The 20,862-nt window shown below is 36.0% G+C and overlaps 2 long non-coding RNA genes across 2 annotated transcripts; one reads left to right on the top strand and one right to left on the bottom strand.

The window, feature by feature from the left end:
- Positions 1-9,261: 9,261 nt before the first annotated feature.
- Positions 9,262-15,293, bottom strand: LOC106094033 (uncharacterized). The gene is made up of 6 exons (XR_001222455.2): positions 14,644-15,293; positions 12,196-12,911; positions 11,951-12,108; positions 11,179-11,277; positions 10,933-11,100; positions 9,262-10,785 (listed from the first exon to the last, which is right to left on the bottom strand). It is a non-coding gene; the product is annotated as an uncharacterized LOC106094033 (long non-coding RNA).
- A 207-nt stretch (positions 15,294-15,500) lies between these two features.
- LOC106094032 (uncharacterized) lies at positions 15,501-18,869 on the top strand. Its single transcript, XR_009397582.1, has 5 exons — positions 15,501-15,586; positions 15,646-15,935; positions 16,541-16,838; positions 17,660-17,748; positions 17,807-18,869. It is a non-coding gene; the product is annotated as an uncharacterized LOC106094032 (long non-coding RNA).
- The last annotated feature ends 1,993 nt before the right edge of the window (positions 18,870-20,862 follow it).

Genomic DNA, 20,862 nt, shown 5'->3' with positions numbered 1-20,862 from the left:
CAAACACATAATAGCCTATTTTACCCTTAATAAACCAATTTTAAATTTGAAAAAGTTATTATTTGTTTTACACTTGTTTAACACCATTTTAAAATTACATTTCTCAATTGCACGAGCATAAACTACTTTAAATAAATTTGAAACGTTTGATTAAATTTGTGAATAGCGAAAAATCTTAAAAAAATGGATGCAATTAATGTAATCGGTGAAATAAGTAAGTATAGAACAAATTAAAGCGCGTTAAGTTCGGCCGGGCCGAATCTTATAGACCTTCCACCATGGATTGCAATTGACAAGTTTTGTCAATGACACCTCAAATGCTGAGACCGATTTGTATATACGCTATGTAACGTTATTGACCATGTTACATGTTATCAAAAGATCATCTCTAGAGGCTCAAATAATCTAACCGGGAAAACGGTTTATGGAAGCTTTTTCGGAGGATGTACCGTACTTCCCATAGTAGTTAAAAGTCATAACAAAACACTATGGGAAAAATTTCAGCCAAATCGGATAATAAATGCGCTTTCTAAGGCCCAAAAAGGCAAACTAGGAGATTGTTTTATATGGCAGCTTACTTAAACTTATAAGAATATTTAGCAAAATTTTGAGCGGCTAGCGAAAGGAATGAAAATCCGTGTATTTTTATACCCACCACCATAGGATTCATTCATTTAGTCATTCCGTTTGCAACACATCGAAATATCCATTTCCGACCTTACAAAGTATATATATTCTTGATCGTCATAAAAATCTAAGACGATCTAGCCATGTCCGTCCGTCTGTCTGTTGAGAACACGATACAGTCTTTAAAAATTGAAATATTGAGCTGAAATTTTGCACAGACTCGTATTTCTTCTATACGCAGGTTAAGTTCTTGAATGGGCAAAATCTGACGATATTTGGATATAGCTGCCATATAGACCGATTTAGGGTCTTCAGGCCATAAAGACCGTAGTTTTTGTACGATGTCGATGAAACTTGAAGCAATGAGTTGTACTTAGAGCCACGACATCCAAAGTTCGGCACGGCCGAACTTAATGCGTTTTTACTTGTTTCTCATTCTTTTGAAATTTATAGGGAGATTGGAGAAGACTTTTAAAAGGAGACGTCCACGAGTTTACAAAGAAAGAGTTGATCCATTTTCTATTCCGGACCATCACTTTAAAGCCAAATATCGGTTTAAGAAATCAACGGCAAAAAAAATTATTGGTCTAATAAAAAATGATATTGAATTAAGCAAAAGAGGGCACGGGACTCCGGCCGAACTACAAGTTATGACTGCTTTGCGTTGTTGGGGTCGCAGAGAGGTTTGTTTACTTGTTGTTAAATGATTAAATTTAATCCTTTTATTGGCAAAATCCTGTTTCTAGGTTCAAGATGATGCGGGAGATTTGCACGGATTAGCCCAACCAACGGTTTCAAGAATATGCAATAGAGTTGCTCGCGCTTTGGCTCGTCATGGTATGGGATACATAAACATGCCGACATCTCTCGAAGAGCAAGCCGTAATAATGAGAGATTTTAAGGCCATTAGAAACTTTCCGGGCGTTATTGGAGCAATTGATGGAACTCATGTTAAAATAAAAAAAACTGGTGGAGATCTTGCCCAATATTATATAAACCGGAAAGGATTCTATTCACTGAGTGTACAGGTGTGAGGTGATTTACTAATCGAAGGAGCATAATAAAAAATTAGAATTTCATTTTTAGGTTGTGTGTGATGCCCAATTGAAAATTCGAGACATAGTTGCTAGGTGAAGAGGAAGTACTCATGATTGTCGGATATTTAATGAATCTTCTATTAAGGAACGATTTGAAAAAAAAGAATTCAGGGGTCGTTTACTTGGAGATTCAGGATATCAGTTGACGCATTATCTATTTACTCCTCTCCTCCGCACTAACAACGAAAAGGAAGAACGCTACAATGTTGCTCATATTGCAACAAGGAATACAGTAGAGAGGTGTTTTGGGGTGTGGAAGCAGCGATTTCGTTGTTTGTTAGATGGAATGACGGTTAGTCTATCAAATGCGAAGACTGTTATCGTTGCACTTGCTGTGCTTCACAACATTGTATATTTTTATTAATAATTTGACATTGTCAAATAGCCGGAATTGCCAGATAAAACTTCAAAAAATTCTAAAAATGTTTCATAGTTATTTGACTGTTATTATGTGTTTGTGAATACCCAATTTTAAAATCAGTTTATTAAGCAAAAAGTGTATAATAGTTAAAATAGATTTTAAGCCCATAATAAGAACTGTTTGTGAATAAGGCTGTTAATCTATATAATGCTTAATAACCAAGGACAACAAATAAAAAACAAATGTAGCCTATTTTCACATAGTCAACTGGCTACCTGCATTAGATGAAACACATGAAGCACTCTTAAGGTAAGATAAACAAGTTGTAGTCCGATTCGGACCATGTATCAATTGAATGCTAAACATTGCAGAAGTCGTTGTGTAATATTTCAGGTCATTCGAGTAAGAATTGCATTTTGTTGGGGCTCAAGAAGCAAAATCGGAAGATCGGTTTTGTATGGGAGCTGTATCAAGCCATAGATCGATTCAGACCATATTTCACATGTATATTGAAGAAATCGGATAAGAATTAAGCCCTCTAAAAGCTGAGGAAATCAAGACCCAAAATCGGTTTACGAGCCGATTTAAACCATACTTAGCACAGCTGTTGGAAGTGATACCAAAACATCACGTGCAAAATTTCAGTTGGATCGGGCAAGAATTGCGCCCTCTAGAGGCTAAAGAAGTCAAGACTCCAGATCGATTTATATGGCAGCTATATCAAAACTTGGACCGATTTGGCCCATTTACAATCTGAACTGACCTATACTAATAAAAAGCATTTGTGCAAAATTTCAAGCGCGTAGCATTACGAAAGTTAGCGTGTTTTCGACAGACAGACGGGCGGACGGATGTACAGACGGAAGCGCATTATTAGATCGACTTAAAATGTCATGACGATTAAGAATATATACTTTATGGGGTCTAAGATGCATATTTCGAGGTATTACAAACAGAAAGATTAAATTAGTATACCCCCATCCTATGGTGGAGGGTATAAAAATACATTTCAATGTTTGCTTCTACATTAGTGTCCCTACATGTGCTCATTTTTGTTCTCTCAGTACATACTATAGGGTGATTTTTTTGAGGTTAGGATTTTCATGCATTAGTATTTGACAGATCACGTGGGATTTCAGACATGGTGTCAAAGAGAAAGATGCTCAGTATGCTTTGACATTTCATCATGAATAGACTTACTAACGAGCAACGCTTGCAAATCATTGAATTTTATTACCAAAATCAGTGTTCGGTTCGAAATGTGTTCATTCACCGTAACGTTGCGTCCAACAGCATCTTTGAAAAAATACGGTCCAATGATTCCACCAGCGTACAAACCACACCAAACAGTGCATTTTTCGGGATGCATGGGCAGTTCTTGAACGGCTTCTGGTTGCTCTTCACTCCAAATGCGGCAATTTTGCTTATTTACGTAGCCATTCAACCAGAAATGAGCCTCATCGCTGAACAAAATTTGTCAAAATTTGAACACATTTCGAACCGAACACTGATTTTGGTAATAAAATTCAATGATTTGCAAGCGTTGCTCGTTAGTAAGTCTATTCATGATGAAATGTCAAAGCATACTGAGCATCTTTCTCTTTGACACCATGTCTGAAATCCCACGTGATCTGTCAAATACTAATGCATGAAAATCCTAACCTCAAAAAAATCACCCTTTACATACAAATGTTTAAGATTTGTTGACCTATCCTAAAACTAAAGTACAAAACTGTACATACTCCCCGCCTTAAAAGATCTCCGTCTTTTAATTTCGTGCATATTATACAATAGACTCTGTGGGTGATCTTAAAACTGGCTCTTTTGGTGGCTTTTCTTCATTCTAAGTGCTAGCACTCCGACATTGAGTGTTTTTCCTCTTTCTTAAAGGGTCACTCTGGCAGCGAGCGTTCGATTTTAAGGCATCTTACCATTTTGGCAGTGAGTAGTAAATAATCCTTTAGCACTCCGACATTGTGGTTGACAATTTTTCGGCACTCCGGCGTTGAGTGCATTTTACCATTCTTGCAGCAAGCGGTAAACTTACCTGGAGCACTTCGGCGTTGAGTGCTTCAAATCCTTCTTTTAAGCTCACCACTCTGGCCACGAGCGGTAAGCCTTCTCGAAGCTCTCTGGCGTTGAGTGCTTGCACTTCTTCTTTCACGCTGGCAACTCTAGCGGGGAATGAATGAACCACACTTGTTGTAGCAACGCTAACTTCCTTGTCTTCTGCGGCGATTTTTGTTTCTTTGGTCTCATGCAAAGCATCTTAGATTTGTAACTACAATTTCTTTCCATGTTTCTGTGCGTCTTTTTTCGCCAAGTGGCTTCCAAATCCTTGAAATCGGGCTCCAATTTATTTTTGGCCACCACAGCAGCAATATGAGCTCCTCTTACACCTCAGCTCCAAATCTCTCAATTGTTTCACCAAATAGCTATTTTAAGTAGAAAAACGAACAAACCAGACAGACGTATCTTTGGAACGCTCCAGTTAAACTGCCAAATTTATAAAGAACTAAGCCTTTCTGCAACCTGCAAGCGACTTTAAAGCAAAGACTGGCACCAAAAATACCACTGTTGATGAAGACAACATTTCTGCTACGCTGGTTACTGCTTACACTAATACCACAAAATAAAAATAATAACATCAGCTGGCCTTGTCCTTCATACATAGTGCTGACAAAATAACGATTAAAACCGATAATAGTCCGAAAAAATTATCGATAAATTTAAACAGCGTTGCCAATTGACAATTAAAATCCGTTACATTGTACATAATTTGAAAAAATGCAACGTACTCCACCACATACACCAGCAGCTGCTACCCAGCAAACAATTACAGGTCAGTCGTCGAAACGCAACCGATTGGAAGTATCACCAGGAAATTTGAGCGATACACCTGTAGCTTCAAGTGGTCTTTCTCAATTAGAACTTATAAAAGTAATAACTAATACAATAAATTCAAATTTGGATGAGAAGCTAAAAACACTGTCGACAAAAGCAGACATAGCGGAGGTCAAAATGGAAATAGGAGCAATAAATTCAGAATTAAATCACTTAAGATTGGAAAACCAGCAGTTAAAAACTGAGTTAATTAAAGTAAAACGAGAATGTGAAGAAACCAAAAAAGACATGATTTGGATGCAAGAGCAAATAAGAAGCAACAAAGTTTTAATTAGGGGTTTAAATGCGTCCAACGAACCGGCAGCGGAAATTAATAATTTATTCACAAATAAGTTGCAAATTAGCCCTGTGATAAAATATGCTCGCAAAATATTTGAAAGAAATGGGAAAATGAACGTGGTAGTTGAGTTCAACAGCCACCAGGGGGTAGATGATGTGTTCCGAAACGTCAGAAAATTGATTGGCTCGAACATATACATAGAACGCGATCTTATACCAACAAAGCGACAAATTAAGAAAGCTTCACTACTTCTAAAATATAAAATAATGGCAATTAGCAAACAGCATCGAATCATTGTGCAGGAGAACAAACTTAAAATTAAAGATACCTGGTTTCATTGGGATAGAGAACATAAATTAATGGCCGGAAAAAACGATGCAAAACATGAACTTTTAAAGCTATATGGAGATTGCATGGAACAGTTTGATACTGACTATGAAACTCTGCTAACCGAATTGAATTCAAAAAACTAATGAAAGTAAATAATATATCATCACAAAAACTTTCAATAATAGCATATAATGTAAACGGAATAGAAAATAAGTACATGTATCCATCTTTTTTCAACTATGTTTGCAAACACGATGTCATTGCACTAACAGAAACACATATAACAGAAAATAAAGTTCAAAATATAAAAAAGTACTTCCCAGGGTTTGAGTTGCATTTTGTACCTGCCACCAGAGATTTTAATTTTGGGCGAGCTATTGGTGGCCAAATTATTGGAATAAATAAAACCGTTGCACATATGGGTGTTAAATATAAAAAATTTAATCATGGAAGTACAGAATATTATGAATTCTACACCCAGAAAGAAAAAATTTTTAATATTATCCCTCAGTACTGGAGACCTGCGCAGTGGACAAATGCATATACCAATATCCTCAAATTATTTGAAGAAACAGATCTTATAAGACCGATTCTTATTGGAGATCTTAACGCCAGGATAGGAGAGTTAACACAAGATGTAAATGAAATTTATGATCAATTATTTACGGCAGGAACTGAAATACGAAAATCGAACGACAAAAAGGTGGATAGAAAAGGCAAACAACTCGTCGAATTATGCACAAATAATAATTTATTAATTTTAAATGGGAGAACATGTGGCGATGAAGAAGGATCTCTTACTTTCATTAATTCTATTGGTAAATCTGTAAATGACATTTGTGCAGTGTCTCAAGAAATTCTAAGTCTTGTAAATGAGTTCATTGTAGAAGACAAAACATGGTCGGATCACTTGCCAATAAAACTAAACATCTCAATACAGACTTACAATAAAGTAAATAAAAATCTTAATTTATTACCAAAACTCTCATGGAAAAATAGCAACATAAACCGATATCATAAAAATCTTCAAACAAATTTGCATAAAGCTCTAAACGAAGATAATGAACCAACATTAGATGACCTTGGTAATGTTATAAAAGAGTCAGCCAAGATGAAGATGAGTAGAAATGTTGAGTTTACACCAAAACAACCGTGGTACAATTTGAAGTGTCATACAGCAAGAGAAAAAATGTTTAAATTGCTAAAAATGTTTAAAACAACAGACACTTCAGATGCAAAACTAAAATACTTAAACTCGCTAAAACAATATAAAGATAATTGCAGATCAAGTAAACAGAGTTATAATGAAAAACTGATGTACACTGTAAATAATGTAACGAATTCCAAGGAATGGTGGAAGGCAGTTAAAGAAATTAGAAATCATAAATTCCAAATAAGTAGCGTGTTATCAGCAGATAATTTCAAAATACACTTTGAAAATTTATTGAACCCATCACACAGTTCGTTAGAAATGAGTTATGCGCCCAACTGGAACACCGATGCTATACTAGATAGAGAAATAAGCATGGATGAGCTCAAATATGTTTTGAAAAACTTAAAGATGAACAAAGCTCCGGGAGAGGATCGTATCCCATATGAGCATATCGTATATGCCTCAGATGATTTCCATAAACAAATATTGAAAAGATATAACACAATCTTTGATACTGGAATAATTGATAATACTTTTATAAGAACGGTAATATTTCCAATTCACAAAAAAGGTGACTTGTACCAACCAACAAATTATCGAGGAATTGCGTTTATGAATTGTTTAGCGAAAATAATGATGGGTATTCTAAATGAACGACTTTGCAAGTGGGTGGAATACCACCAAATTTTAACAGAATACCAGGCTGGATTCAGAAAAGGCTACTCGACGGTAGATAACATATATAATCTGGCATCTATTGTAAGCCTAAAATTAAAAGAAAAGAAGAAGATATATGCATTTTTCGTAGATTTTAAGGCGGCATTTGATAATGTTTTCAGAAAGTCTCTACTATATAAACTTTCACAGATGGGCGTATCAAACAAATTTATAACATTAGTTCAAAGTATATACAACAACACACAATACGCAGTCTGGACGGGAGAAGAATTATCAGATTATTTTGAAACTAATTCAGGAGTTAAGCAGGGATGTCTACTATCACCGATACTTTTCTCACTGTACATTAATGATTTGCATGAATATCTTGAAGGAGGAATTTATATTCAACATCTAAACATAAGACTTCTGTTATACGCGGACGATATAGTAATACTTGCCGATGATATATCAACAATGCAGAGCATGATTTCCAAATTAGAAATGTACTGCAATACCTGGAACCTTAAAGTAAACATGGACAAATCAGAAATGTTGATATTTAGAAATGGAGGACGTCAGAGCCACAACGAAAAATGGACATACGGAGGGCAGCCGATAAAAGTAGTAAATGAGTATAAGTACTTAGGAGTAACATTTACGCCGAAACTAAAATTTACAAAACATATAGAAAAGCGAACAGATGAGTCAAAAACAGCTATAAATGCAACGTGGGATTGCTTACTTCGAAAGAGAGAAATAAAGATAGGAAAGAAGTGGGACGTATATCAAGCTGTCGTTCGATCAATTCAGACATATGCGGCTCAGGTATGGGGCTTTTCTCACTTTGAGGAAGTTGATAATTTGCAACGCTACTTTCTGAAGAAAATACTTAAAATACCAAATTTCACCCCGAATTACGCGTTGATGCTGGAGACATCTGTCGAAAATTGCCATTTATACACAATAAATCTTCATCTACATTACATTTACCAAATAATGTACAAGTACCATGAAAATCGATTGCCAAAAATACTAACAAAATTGCTGTTGCAGGAAGAAGTATTCTGGGTAACGGAGGTCAAAGCACTAGCGGAAAATTTGAACGTCCAATGGCCAAATACTTCCCAGGAACATGAATGGAAAATTTTTAATTCACATATTGTTTATAATAAAAAAATACAATTAATAAATGAAAATCTGAGGAAAAAATCACAAAGCATGTCAAGAATATATAAATTCTTAGATCACACTAGAGGAGAATTTTACTTTACTGATTCTTTTTCCAGCGAGGAAATATCTTGGATATTTAAGGCGCGATGCGGATTAGTCCATTTGAATGCAACGAATTTTTACGCGGAGAATGAAATGAAAAATTGTTCCCTTTGTAATCTGAATGAAGAGGAAACTATACGCCATTTCTTGGGAGTTTGTCCAGTTATGAGAGAGTTCAGAATACGAATCTTTCAAACACCAATATTAACTGAAGAAGATACAATAAACATTTTAAACGGCAGTAATGTAAACCACTGGAGAAAACTTGTCACATATTTAAAATCTGGTTCAAAGTACAGAGAATTCTTAATAAATGAATATAATTTTACGAGAACATGATATTAACTTCTATTTTACGACTGACGGTTTTTTCAAAACCATTGTCAAAGTAACTTGCTTGTTTCTTGTTTGCAAAATTAATTAATTTCAAATGAACTGTAAATATTTATATATATAAACCAAACATTATTAATTTTGTATGAAATTATGGATTAAAATGATAATTGCAAAATAAAGAAACGAATAATAATAAAAAAAATAAAAAATAGCTATTTTGTCTCTTTAGCTTGCTCTTCCTTCGCCTATAAATCTCGCTTGCATATCGACTTCGAGACAAAATCCAACACCCTCGGTTAGCTACAAATCATCAACCAATATTTGGTTTTTTTTTCAGGTCGACCAATTTTGACTCCAAGGCACATTTACCCATCTCCAATTTATGAAAATTTTTGCTGATGGGTATAGATCCAATCTCCGAGATCATTTTGTAGCGCCTTGCGTTTGTTCTCCGTATTCTTGTTCACGGGCCTTATGTTCGGCAGCATCCCGTACTTTAGCAAATTGCTCGGAAATGGCTTTCTGCTGGGTTAAACTCTCGTCAAAGATCTTTTGCTTCCATTCCAATTCGGTTTTCTTGAAATTGACGCACGCGTTAAGGTCTCGAATCTTTTCTTTTGGGACCTTTGTATTTGTATGAATGTGTCAATCACACTCATCCAAACCAAAGATGGTTTGAATGTGTCTTCCCGACCTTCACCCTGATGATGGAATTATTTCCTGTCACTCTGTCCTATCATGTCATATCCATCGTCCTCTGTCCTGGCCATTTACCCGTCATCCACTTTTCCACAATCTAATTTAGGAAGCACTATTTCCTTATGGAACCAAACCCCATTTATTTAAAAAAATTCCCCTTCAATTTATTGGTACAAGCATTCGAATTTACGAATGGAATCTTGCACTCTATCTACAAATATTCTATAGTCGTACGAAAATTCTCCCATACGACAGAGTTCCCCATTATTTCTTAGGAAATCACTCTTTGTTTTCGTGACGACACAATATGCCTGCCCACATCCACTGATGTTGTATGATTTTTTTTTAATTCATCTTAATAAGCTATATACTAGCACTACGAGTTCCTATCGTACGTTGCTAAAAAATCACTAATATGTACCTCCACATTCACTTTGAATATGTTAGACGGGAATAACCTGTTCTACACTGAACATGTCACAGTCACGGCACTATCACGACGCGTTACTATCGCGTTGCGTGACTATTACGTCGAGTCACTATCACTTCGGAGTCGCCAAAATGCGCAAAATGCGAACAAATAGAAGACCAACCGCTTTGGTTGGTGGTTTTGGAGGAACTCCATTTTTATCTAAATTGATCGTAACTCCAAACCTAAATCTATATGTCCAAATAAACTAAAACTATACTGTCACAGGTAGCGAGAATGCAATATTCAATTATCAGAGTACATTTATGGTCGACCCTAAACAAACACAATTGCTTTCTCAGAACCACTTATTTCCTAATTGAAAAAATGCATATTGTTGTGTGCGCGATGACAAAACTTGAGTAGGGCCACTAACCGTGTTATTGTGAATGACACAATGTTTATTCGATTGGCAACACGGCATAAACAGCTGCCGTATAGGTGCCTGTGTTTATGACTCACCAGTCACCAGCTTGGGGACAAATATAAACAATGAGAAGAAAAGTGAAAGGAAAAAGGGGCATGACAGGAAATTTTTGGAAAATGGACGATTTCCTTGGCTTTTTCCTTTCATTTGGATTCGAGAATTGGAGCTGGCTGGACGTGCGGAGTGTGTCAGAAAAAAACGATACATCCGAGCGGAATTGCGTACCGAACCAATAAAAAATTGTGAGGAAGAAAAAGAAGGTTTTAATGAAAGTGGTTAGGCAGAACATTTGCACATTGGTTTTCTTGTTAACTTACCTTATCCAGCTTTGGTAGGAAAGGTGCCCGAGGTGTGAGCTAATTTTAGGTAGCTTTGGTGGTTTAAGGAGAGGGTTTTTTTTGCCCCATTAACGCAAGCCGATTGTACTGCCATAAAAAAAAAATTAACACAATTGCGAATAATTATACAGAATAGAAAAAAGAAACCTATAAAAACATTAAGAAAAAAAAATACCAATATAAGTACAACAAGTAGGAGAAGGAAAAAAGGAAAAATACACATACATATGTACAAACAGACATACACGTATGGACAGACAGTTCAGCGGAGGGTCCATCATCATCTACTGTCACCATCTGCTTAGCCCTACCCCTTGTTCTGGCCTGGAAGAATAAGAGAGAGACAACTTTAGTATATTAGTATATCAAATTACAACCACCATAACAAAATGGCGCCCAACGTGGGGCCGAAATAAGTCCTTTTAGTAACAATAGTTTTTTTTTGTAGAAAATGTATTAGTTTACTTGTAAGTCTATAATGAGTCCCGTTTAGGTCAATCAAGAGTCCCTTACGCTTTTGCTACAGTTAAGGCCCAATTTAAACAGTCGTTTTCTAAAAAGAATTTCCTGTGGGATACAATTGTTGTAATCTAAAAGTCTTGAAAGTTAGCTTTCAATTGCTTTTTAGTTTTAATTTAGTTTTATCCCTAATTCAAATTACAATAGCCCATTCGATTATTTCCTATCAGTCCTACACATCATGTCAGCTCCGAGTGGAAGACGCTTCATTTGTTAAAGTCCCGTCCAATCGAAGTGAGCTTTTGGGGGACGAGAAGCTTCACCAAAGGAAGCGATGGATACTTGGAGATTACAGGGTGTGCGTTAAAGTGACAGTTTTCTCCTCGTCCCGGGTCTTGGGAACTTGGGTGTTTCGATGCATAAGCTCACCAAATGCCTTGGGACTAGGAAGAAACTGTCTACCTACGGTTACATCTTTCTACATATAATTAGTGTCAATATCGTTAAAGTTTGTGAAAGTTTTTTAATTTGGACTTACCGTTTTATCACGGGATAGAGGCCTTTTTCTTCACACGCATTCGGGGCGCGTCCCATGAGCCGTGGTGCCATACAAAGGTTTCCTTTCCTCGTGTAGTCCATCGTAGCTAATTTTCCATCTTTCATGTTTTTGTCTTCTGCGTTAACACTCACGAAACCCTGGAATTAAAAAAAAAATAATATATTAGATACATACATGCATACACTGGCACTATACGATACGTGCATCATTTTACCTTTACTTACCTTTTTGTTTAGTTGTTTCCTACCACCGATCAATTACATGAATTTTTAGTTCCTTTTTCCCTTCGGCGTTTTTACTTTGGTAGATTTATTCCCTTAGTAGCAGGAGGGTGTTTTGAATATACCAAGCAAGCTATTATCTTTTTCGGCTTTTTAGTAACTTTTGATTCCTATGTTAGCTGCTGTCTTATAGAGTTGGACGTTTTATATTTTGGGTTTTTCTGATTTTCCATCCAGCATTTTACGAAGTTATAAAGGAGTTTTCCTTTTTGGCAATATATTTTTTTTTTTTGGTGTTTTTGGCGCTTTTTCCAATTTTGCATTTCGAGTTTAGCATTTTTCTATTTTGGCAAATCTATTACACCAATGGTGAATACTCGATCGGCAAGCAGAGAAGATTCTGGGCATTCGAGGATGCAGCCATGAACTTCTCGGAATTTTCAGGCGAATACAACCCAACCAGCTGGGACTTCCACGACAGCAACAACAACCACAACGGCAGCCAGCAATGCTCCCATCTCATCAGCGCTTTCGTCCGTTGCTCCACCACTACCTCCAGGCTTGGACGACTTGTCTCGGCTTTTGAGCAGCACATTCGGCTCGCAAGGCCATATATCCTCTCCAACTTATAGCCCACTCACTGGTCTCAACGTCCCCGGCAGGTATAGAGTGCTTAGCCGCTGCAGTTGCCTATAGTTGCATTTGTTTGCATAAAGCTCCTGCCAAGATACACAGGGCATTAGCACGGTGTTAAGACATCCGCTTAGTAACCCGGAGGCCAAGGTTCAATCTCGGTCAAGGTAAAATTTTCTTTTCTTTATTTTTAAATTATTTTTTTCCCTTTTTTTGTACTAAAATTTGACGAATTATTCCCCATTTCCAGTGCAAATGGAAATATGAATAATGTATCTGGCTGAGAGTTTGTTTCACATTTTTACATTGTTCCTAAACTCAGTTTTACCTCGGTAGCCATATTTGACTTGGAATTTTTTAAAGTTTTGGAAGTGACCCGAGCATTTAAAAGCATCTGGATAAGCGAGAACAGGTCTTTTCAGTTCACAGTGATCTCTACGGCCAGAACCCTTTCCTGCAGTAAAGTTTTTTCTTGCCTTGCCATACGTACGGTTTTGCGATTTTGACAAGAAAAAAAAATAATTATAAAGTTCGCGAGTGAATTTGGACTTTAGAATCCAATTTAGATTGCACGACTTGCTTCCGAGCGAATGCATACGAAATAGTCACGCATATACAGCTTGCATCTACCGCACAACAACAAACGCCCACAAGTTTTTAAAGTTTTAAAGACACTGCTGCAGATTAAAATAAATTAAATCCTTGTCAAGTGTTCATTTAACTATTATTTAACTGATGGATGTTGCACACTTAACTGCATAAAATTTGCTACATTTGTTAAAGAAAATAACTCCATTACTTTCCCACCGGAGACTGTAGAATTTAAAAACCAAATGTACAATCTCCGCGGTCTTTCACCCAGTATAACTCAGCTGTTTTGGTACATATGTCGGTATGTTAATATGTTCGTTTTGTTACAGTACATCAAGACATAAAAGTAATTCGGGTTTCTTTTTAGATACAAAATTGTTCGCATATGATTTCACTTTCATAAAAGACAACAAACATACTACATTTTTTTAAAGAATTTTGTTTACTCCACATATTTAATTGTTAGCTTTTTGAGATAGATATCTATAATCTTCCATTATTGTAATGGAAAAAAAACTCCCTATAGGTTATTTTGCGGAAATTGTTGTGCGTTAAGTCAGCAAAAGTACGATAGTATTTTTTTTTTGTCCTGCTGTTTGAGGTTTTAGGTTTATCTTAGTTGTTAGATTGGATTGAATTAAACCGCGTTCATGAAGATTAGAAAAATTCAAAATTCCTGAATTAGAAATAAAAAATTGTATTTCCAAGATGAAACTATTTGGCAAATATTTGTTGAATAAAGGTCATTTAGTCGCAGATATGTGTTAAATATACCGTTGTCGTTTGATTTCTGCTAATCGGAAGTGTAGAGGGGTGTGGCATAGAAGGGTCTACCATGGGTTTAGTGCTATAAAGGAAGATAGGTAGACAGGAAGGGCGGGCAAATTGTGGTGAACACCATCTCAGCCACAACCAAACTTTCTCCTGAATTTACTTTCCCATTTCATTCATTTAGGCCGTACTCTCTATTAAGGGTCGACCTCACAGAAGCACGCAAATATATTATTATAATTTTACTGTAGTGACGTGAGAGAGTGAAATGGCAAGATCACAACCCACCAACGAGCAAGTAGGCCGGAAAAGCTCAAAAGACACAGGGGTTTAACAAACCTACTATTTCCGGTACAAGTTGACCGTTGCATGCTACAAAATGAATATATCTTGCTAGTGACTTACACAGTCCTTGGCAGTCCGGACTATATTTAACGAAGACAAACGCAAACTTACGGCTTTGTTATGGTGCTACGTCGGTTAGTAGTGAGTAACGTGTCATTGACCATGTTGGCAATGCGTCGCAACGTTTGTAACCAATTGATGAAATCCACAATTGTTGCAGGGCATTCTAATAATAAACACTTTTTCCTCCCTTTGCGTTTGTCTGTTTATTGATAATATTGAAACTAACTCACTCAGCAAAGACGGATTTGTTAGATGATGTTCTCCTTGTAAAACATTAGTTAAAAATTTTTGTGATGAAAATTACAAGAGCATCCAAATATTCTTTTGCAATAGTGGTATTTGGCGTATCGTTTTAATTTGGCTGTGATTAAGTTGTTCATTAGCAGAGCTTCCGAATAGACATTCTACATATTCACGGACACGGCCTTTCAATGAATCTCTCAATCTCATGATGTACAATTTGGAGTATTGGAATTCTGATGTAGTTGAGTAAAACGATTCGGAAAATGTCTGCCACTTTTCTAGCGAACCTGAAAATAAAGGAAGAGGGTACATCTTTTTCTGTGGCATACTTACGTATCTTTTGTTTGGAGTAATTCCTTCACAAACTGACGATACGTGTGCAGTGTGCATTAACTGTGGCATATTTTCTATTTCAGGCGGTGGTTGTTGTCATGACATAATTTCCAGGTTGAGTACCGCAAACAGCTGAGTATAAATTTTATCGCGAAGTGCATTATCAGTCAACGAGTTTGTGTTGTGTGTGTATTATTGTTAAAAACCAAACCACACACAAACAACGAAAAATTGCGGGAACTAATTACATACACAAAAGCAGAGTTCCACTAATCACTGATTTTGACAGATAGTGCACTCAATATTTTGTTGTTGGGAAACTGTCAATACTTGTAAATGAGTATATCGTGGTTGTTGTGAATTGACGATAACGGCTCTGAGGAAGGCGGCATTAATTGGGATGGCGACGGCGATGGTACGTGAGTAAATGGCGAAGCTATTTGAATTGACAACCCAAGATATATTCCTTTACAGGTAGTGGCAGTTGTGTATGTAATTAGTTCCCGCCATTTTTCGAAGTTTGTGTGTGGTATCGTTCTTAACTATAATATACACACACAATCAAAATTAATTGACATATAGTGCACTTCGCGAGAAAAAAATTTACTTAGCTGTTTACGGTACACTACCTGCTAATTATGTCATGGTTTTCTCTTCTACTGGGTCGGTTGCGTACTTACATTTTCGTCTATGGCACGATCAGCACTTGGCGACGGCGTCTTTGGTGTATTAGGTGAGGAGTGTTGAAGGCTCATGTCGATAAGGTAAGCGTCGAAACGGGCCGGGGCAGTGGTTTCTTTGGCGGAAATAGTAAACTACTGTCACTTTAATTGGGTTTCACAAGGCAATTTGACGGCAGTGATTTTTTTGGCGGAGTATACGGCAACATCAGTCCCACACAAATAAAATTTAATAAAAAATAATTAGACAAAGTTGTAACGGCGACAATGTTTCGGCTTGTGTTTGAAATAAATAAGCGGCTTCTATCAAATATCCAATAAATGGTCCGATACAATCATCGAATACTAAAATCCGATGCAAACATCGAATAAAAATTCCCCTTTTTTAGCTTAGGGTTTGTATTTTATTCTGCTTTTGGAATAGTCGTGGAAATCTTTAATTGTTTCGCGAGCGGAATTTGACAGTTTTGTTTTTTTTTTAATACCAAAAGACGTTTTGATGTTTTTTTATCCCCACTTATGGTTTTATACTATTTTTTTGCAAGCAAATAAAATAACAAGAAAATAAAACCAACCATTGAAACCAATAAAACAAAAATGATGCTGACAATGATGCCTAACGTTACCAACAAAATTTCTTTTTGCCTCACTATAAACAGAGTACTACATTTTCACCTATTTTCCTCCAGCGTTTCGCCGACGTTTTTTAATTGGAGTTTGACAGCATTCCGCCTGAAAAGCTGAACAGAATACTAAGCTTAATGCTAAAAAAGCGAACTTAACCGATACAATGTATCTCCAAAACCAGACGGTAATACAACTGAGTCGACGCCAGAAAAGAGGAAATATTGTTTAATTGATTGGAGAAGAAAATTTCATGCAGTATGTTTATTCGTTAAAATTTTTAAAAATAAATGACAAACATATTAAAAATTGTGAGAATTGGTCTCACATATTTTTTCGTAGTTCAAGCAAAATATAATGCCGGTAAGATATTTTATATGAACATTAATGGCGCCAAAATTACTAATACTTTGACAAGTTAATAATATATACATAAACTACAATAATTATTATTGTTCAGTGGATGCGGTTCAAACCACATCATACCCTGTTGTGTTGCTAATCTTAAGGTGACCATCTTCGACCATCTCGATTTCTATAGAGTTCAGTCAACATCATCACCATTGGCGGATTGTGCTCCCTTTGAGTTTTCATTTGAAAGCCACTTTTCTGTTTTAATCTCCTCGAGAAGTGTCCAAAATGTGACCCCAAAGTTTTTGAAAATATATTGTCTGTTTTTGTTTTTAGCTACATAAAATATGATAACATGGTGGAGTAATACACCCCCTTGCCTTTCCATACATACCAAAATTTTGAAAAAAAAATCCTTCCAGAAATGTCTAAACTAAAAAATTTAAATATGTCTATTTCTGTGACAGTCAACATCAAAACATTGGAGGATTCTAGTCACTTGGGACTTCCATTTGAATGCAATCCTTCCGTTTTAATCTCCTCCAGAAATGTCCAAGATGTGACCCCCTAGGTTAATAAAAATGTAGGCCTTTAATTTAAGTATTTGTGTTTCTGTTACAGAAGATGATCACATGGTGGAATAGAACTCCCCCTTAACTTTCCATACATACCAAAATTTTTAAAAAATTCCTTTCAGAAATGTCTAAACTGCGTTCCGTTTACCCAACATTAAAAGCAAAATATATCGATTTCTATAACGATTTAAGATTTTTTTTTACTTTGAGGAATTTTGCTCCCTTAGGGCTTATCTTTTCAGTTTTGATCTTTTTTAGAAATGCCCTAAAAGCGCCTTTAAAATTTTTGCCAAAATTGTATGTCAATATACAACTATACAAATGAAGCTACAGAAGTGATACCAACGGTAACGGATTCTTCTCGCTTTTAAGCTTTCAAAATTTCCTGAGATATATTAATTTTAGTTTTGTGTTTCAATCTCGCCCATTCCTGGTTCAAAACAACATTAACAAACAACTTAAACTTCGCACCCTTTGGAAGCAGTTAACGGTATTTATAAGAGTAGGCGCTCAGTGATGACTGCCTCAACCGCAACACAGAAATTACAGATGTGTATGGGAGACCATCCTTTATATTATTGCAAGGAATTCTTGGAAAAGACAGCGTCAGAAAGATACAACTTGGTCTTAAGCAGTAAGTTGTTCTGAATTGTTTTAAAGATCACCATCAGTCGAGGATATGTACAATTAGAACTTGCCAAAAGTGTCAGCGAAAGCATAATACACTATTGCATTTCACCACAAAAGAACCATGAAGGGAGAAGACAACGATGGAGCAAACTCAGCAGTAGACGGTGGCATTGGCGAACAGGAGCCAGTCATACACAAGAGTGCCATCAAAGTAAAGAATGGAAGATATTGTGACATTATGTCTGAACGAGCAATGCAGAGGTTGGACATTCAACTGATTAAATACCTCTCTGCATCGAAGGCGTTAGCGCAAGATCAAGAATAGCAAATCACTAAGATGACTAACAAACAAATATCGAAGGCTTTTGTGTTGTCATCCCTAATTCCACCGCAATCAAGCAGAAGTATCGACGTTTCTTCGCGGCCGATTCCAGAGAATATATCGTTAGCATTTCCTTACTTCCACACCACTGGCAAGATCGACGTATTGCTTGGAGCAGAGTTTTAGTTCGAACAGTTATTATCACAAGAAATTAGATGGAGCTCCATAAACTAAAAAATACGAAATCAGAATGAATTACTAGTGGATGAGTCCAGGCGGATCTCGGAACCATAACGTGTGCTGTTTTTGAAGAAAGTGAGCAGGATTTGGAAAACTTGTTCAACCAACATACAACGTGTTGTTGGCCGATTGCCATTTGCCGATGATTCAAAGAACATATCCGCGATGTTCGCGATATTGAGCGAATATCAAAGTTGCAAGCTCCGGTATGCATTGACATCGAGGGGGTTTTTAACAATGTGCACGTAATGGCGGGAATAAACACAAAAATAATCAAGAAAAATAAAAAGTGTGGTTTTTATTTATCTCTTAATAAAATAAAATAATTTATTAAATAATAAGTGTAAAGTAAAAACAGTATTGCAAAAGAGTTTTGCAAAAAATATTTGTGTTTGTTGCTATTGGCATTGTTGGATTAGTTGGATTTGAATAAGGGTAGTAAGATTTTATTAGTTTTCTATTGCGCTTGTGAATCAACTCGTCTTTAAGAGCCCAGCTCAAATTTACATGTGTTCTTTACAACCTACTCTAGTTGGGATGGTATGTAAAGCACAATGATCCATATGAATTCGTCCGCTGTTGATATTTCTTGGTCGATACGGAGAGCCAATCAAATGCTTCTAGCAACAACACATTTTTGCTGACTCTGAAATGTTTTTTTGTTTTCCAAAGCCGGACAATATCAAGCAATTAAATATCAAAAACAATATATTGTAAAAAGGAGGGCATGGAAGAAGGTATGTTGTTATTCCAATTGAGACTATAATGGCTTGGAAAATGACGCTGATGACGGAAGATAACAAATGCGGTATTCCATAGATCTAGATTTCGTAGTATTTTGAGCAAAATGCTAAGATTGGTATTAATTATGATTCACTTTAATATGTATATAAATTATTTTGTTCATTATATTTTTACAGACGGTATCCACGAAAATGAAGAGAGGTTCACAAAGGAAATGCAATTTTGTCTTCTTTCTTTCAGAAAATATAAATTAAAAAATAAATATTTTAAAGCAATATATTACATGTTTTATCTGCAATTTAATTCAGTAAAATACAGATTTGTTTATTTATGTAAAAATTAGCAATTATTTCCTTTTATTAAATTGGTAAAAATGTTATTTGAGAGAAGGGAAAACTTTCATATAAATTGGTTTATGATTTAATAACCGCTTTAATTGAATTTTTGGGACTGTCATAAATCTAAATTACAAATTGTTAATCAGTAATACAAATTTGTTTATAGGTCCGATTTCAGTGAATTTTTTATTTGAATGCGTAAAATTCTTTATTGAACCATGTTCTTAATTTTTTCTGTATACATATGTACCACAAATGACGTCTTTACCTACCACAAACAAGCAAAGTTCAGCAAAGATAATCGTCCACACTTATGCGAAATCAACTTCTTACCGAAAAAATCATCAGAAGCTTGCAACTTTAAGTCAAACATTCATCATGACAGCTGGAGACAAATGAATCACTAGGGTCAATGGTATTCTCCTTAGAGAACAAAACGGAACTATCATTTGTTTGCGGTTCACAAATGATACACCTCGATGTAGAAGAAACTGAAATTCTCGAGATGGGGTCGAACTGCACCATTGAGGACAACAACTGCACAATATACGGCCATTACGAACCAAAAGATGATATATACTTCATATATACGGTTTAAACCACTGAACACATTTATTTCAACCAGCAATCTTCCTTTGGTAATTCAGCATTGAACAACACCTATGAAACACATACCAGCAGCGGAAATCTATTGAAATAGAAACCCGCTACAATTAATGAAATCGACCGTGATTCATCATCACTCTGTTAAGGCTAAACAGAATGAGCGCGAGTAGCTTTGTTTTTTAGCGCTGCGTTGAAAAATGCTACTCTTCAATCAAATTCCACAAAGCAACGCTCAAAAGTTACAAAATGTTTAATTTTGACCCCTAAAAACACTTCTGACGCTCGATTTCAATCATCAAAGTTGAAAATTCTTTAACTCTTGCATGTTGTTTTCGTGGGATTTGTTTGCAGAGTTGCATTTTTTATGGCAAAGTTCAAAAACAAAGCCAACGCGCATATTCTGGTTTGGCCTTTATTTATTTGGCTCTTTGTATTGGAATAAGTGTGTTCTTGTTGGTTTCGCTTTCGAGACGAGCTCAATTATAGGATATTTCTTTGCAAATGGAAAAGGAAAGCCAGAGATTACAACAGACACCAACCACTATGAGACGCGTTTCGCCTTTGGTTAGGAGACTTTTCAA

The sequence above is a fragment of the Stomoxys calcitrans genome, chromosome 3, assembly GCF_963082655.1.
Source record: "Stomoxys calcitrans chromosome 3, idStoCalc2.1, whole genome shotgun sequence".
In the NCBI taxonomy this organism is placed as follows: Eukaryota; Metazoa; Arthropoda; class Insecta; order Diptera; family Muscidae; genus Stomoxys; species Stomoxys calcitrans.
Note: the sequence above shows the minus strand (reverse complement) of the source record. Positions and strands in the feature narration are given on the sequence as shown.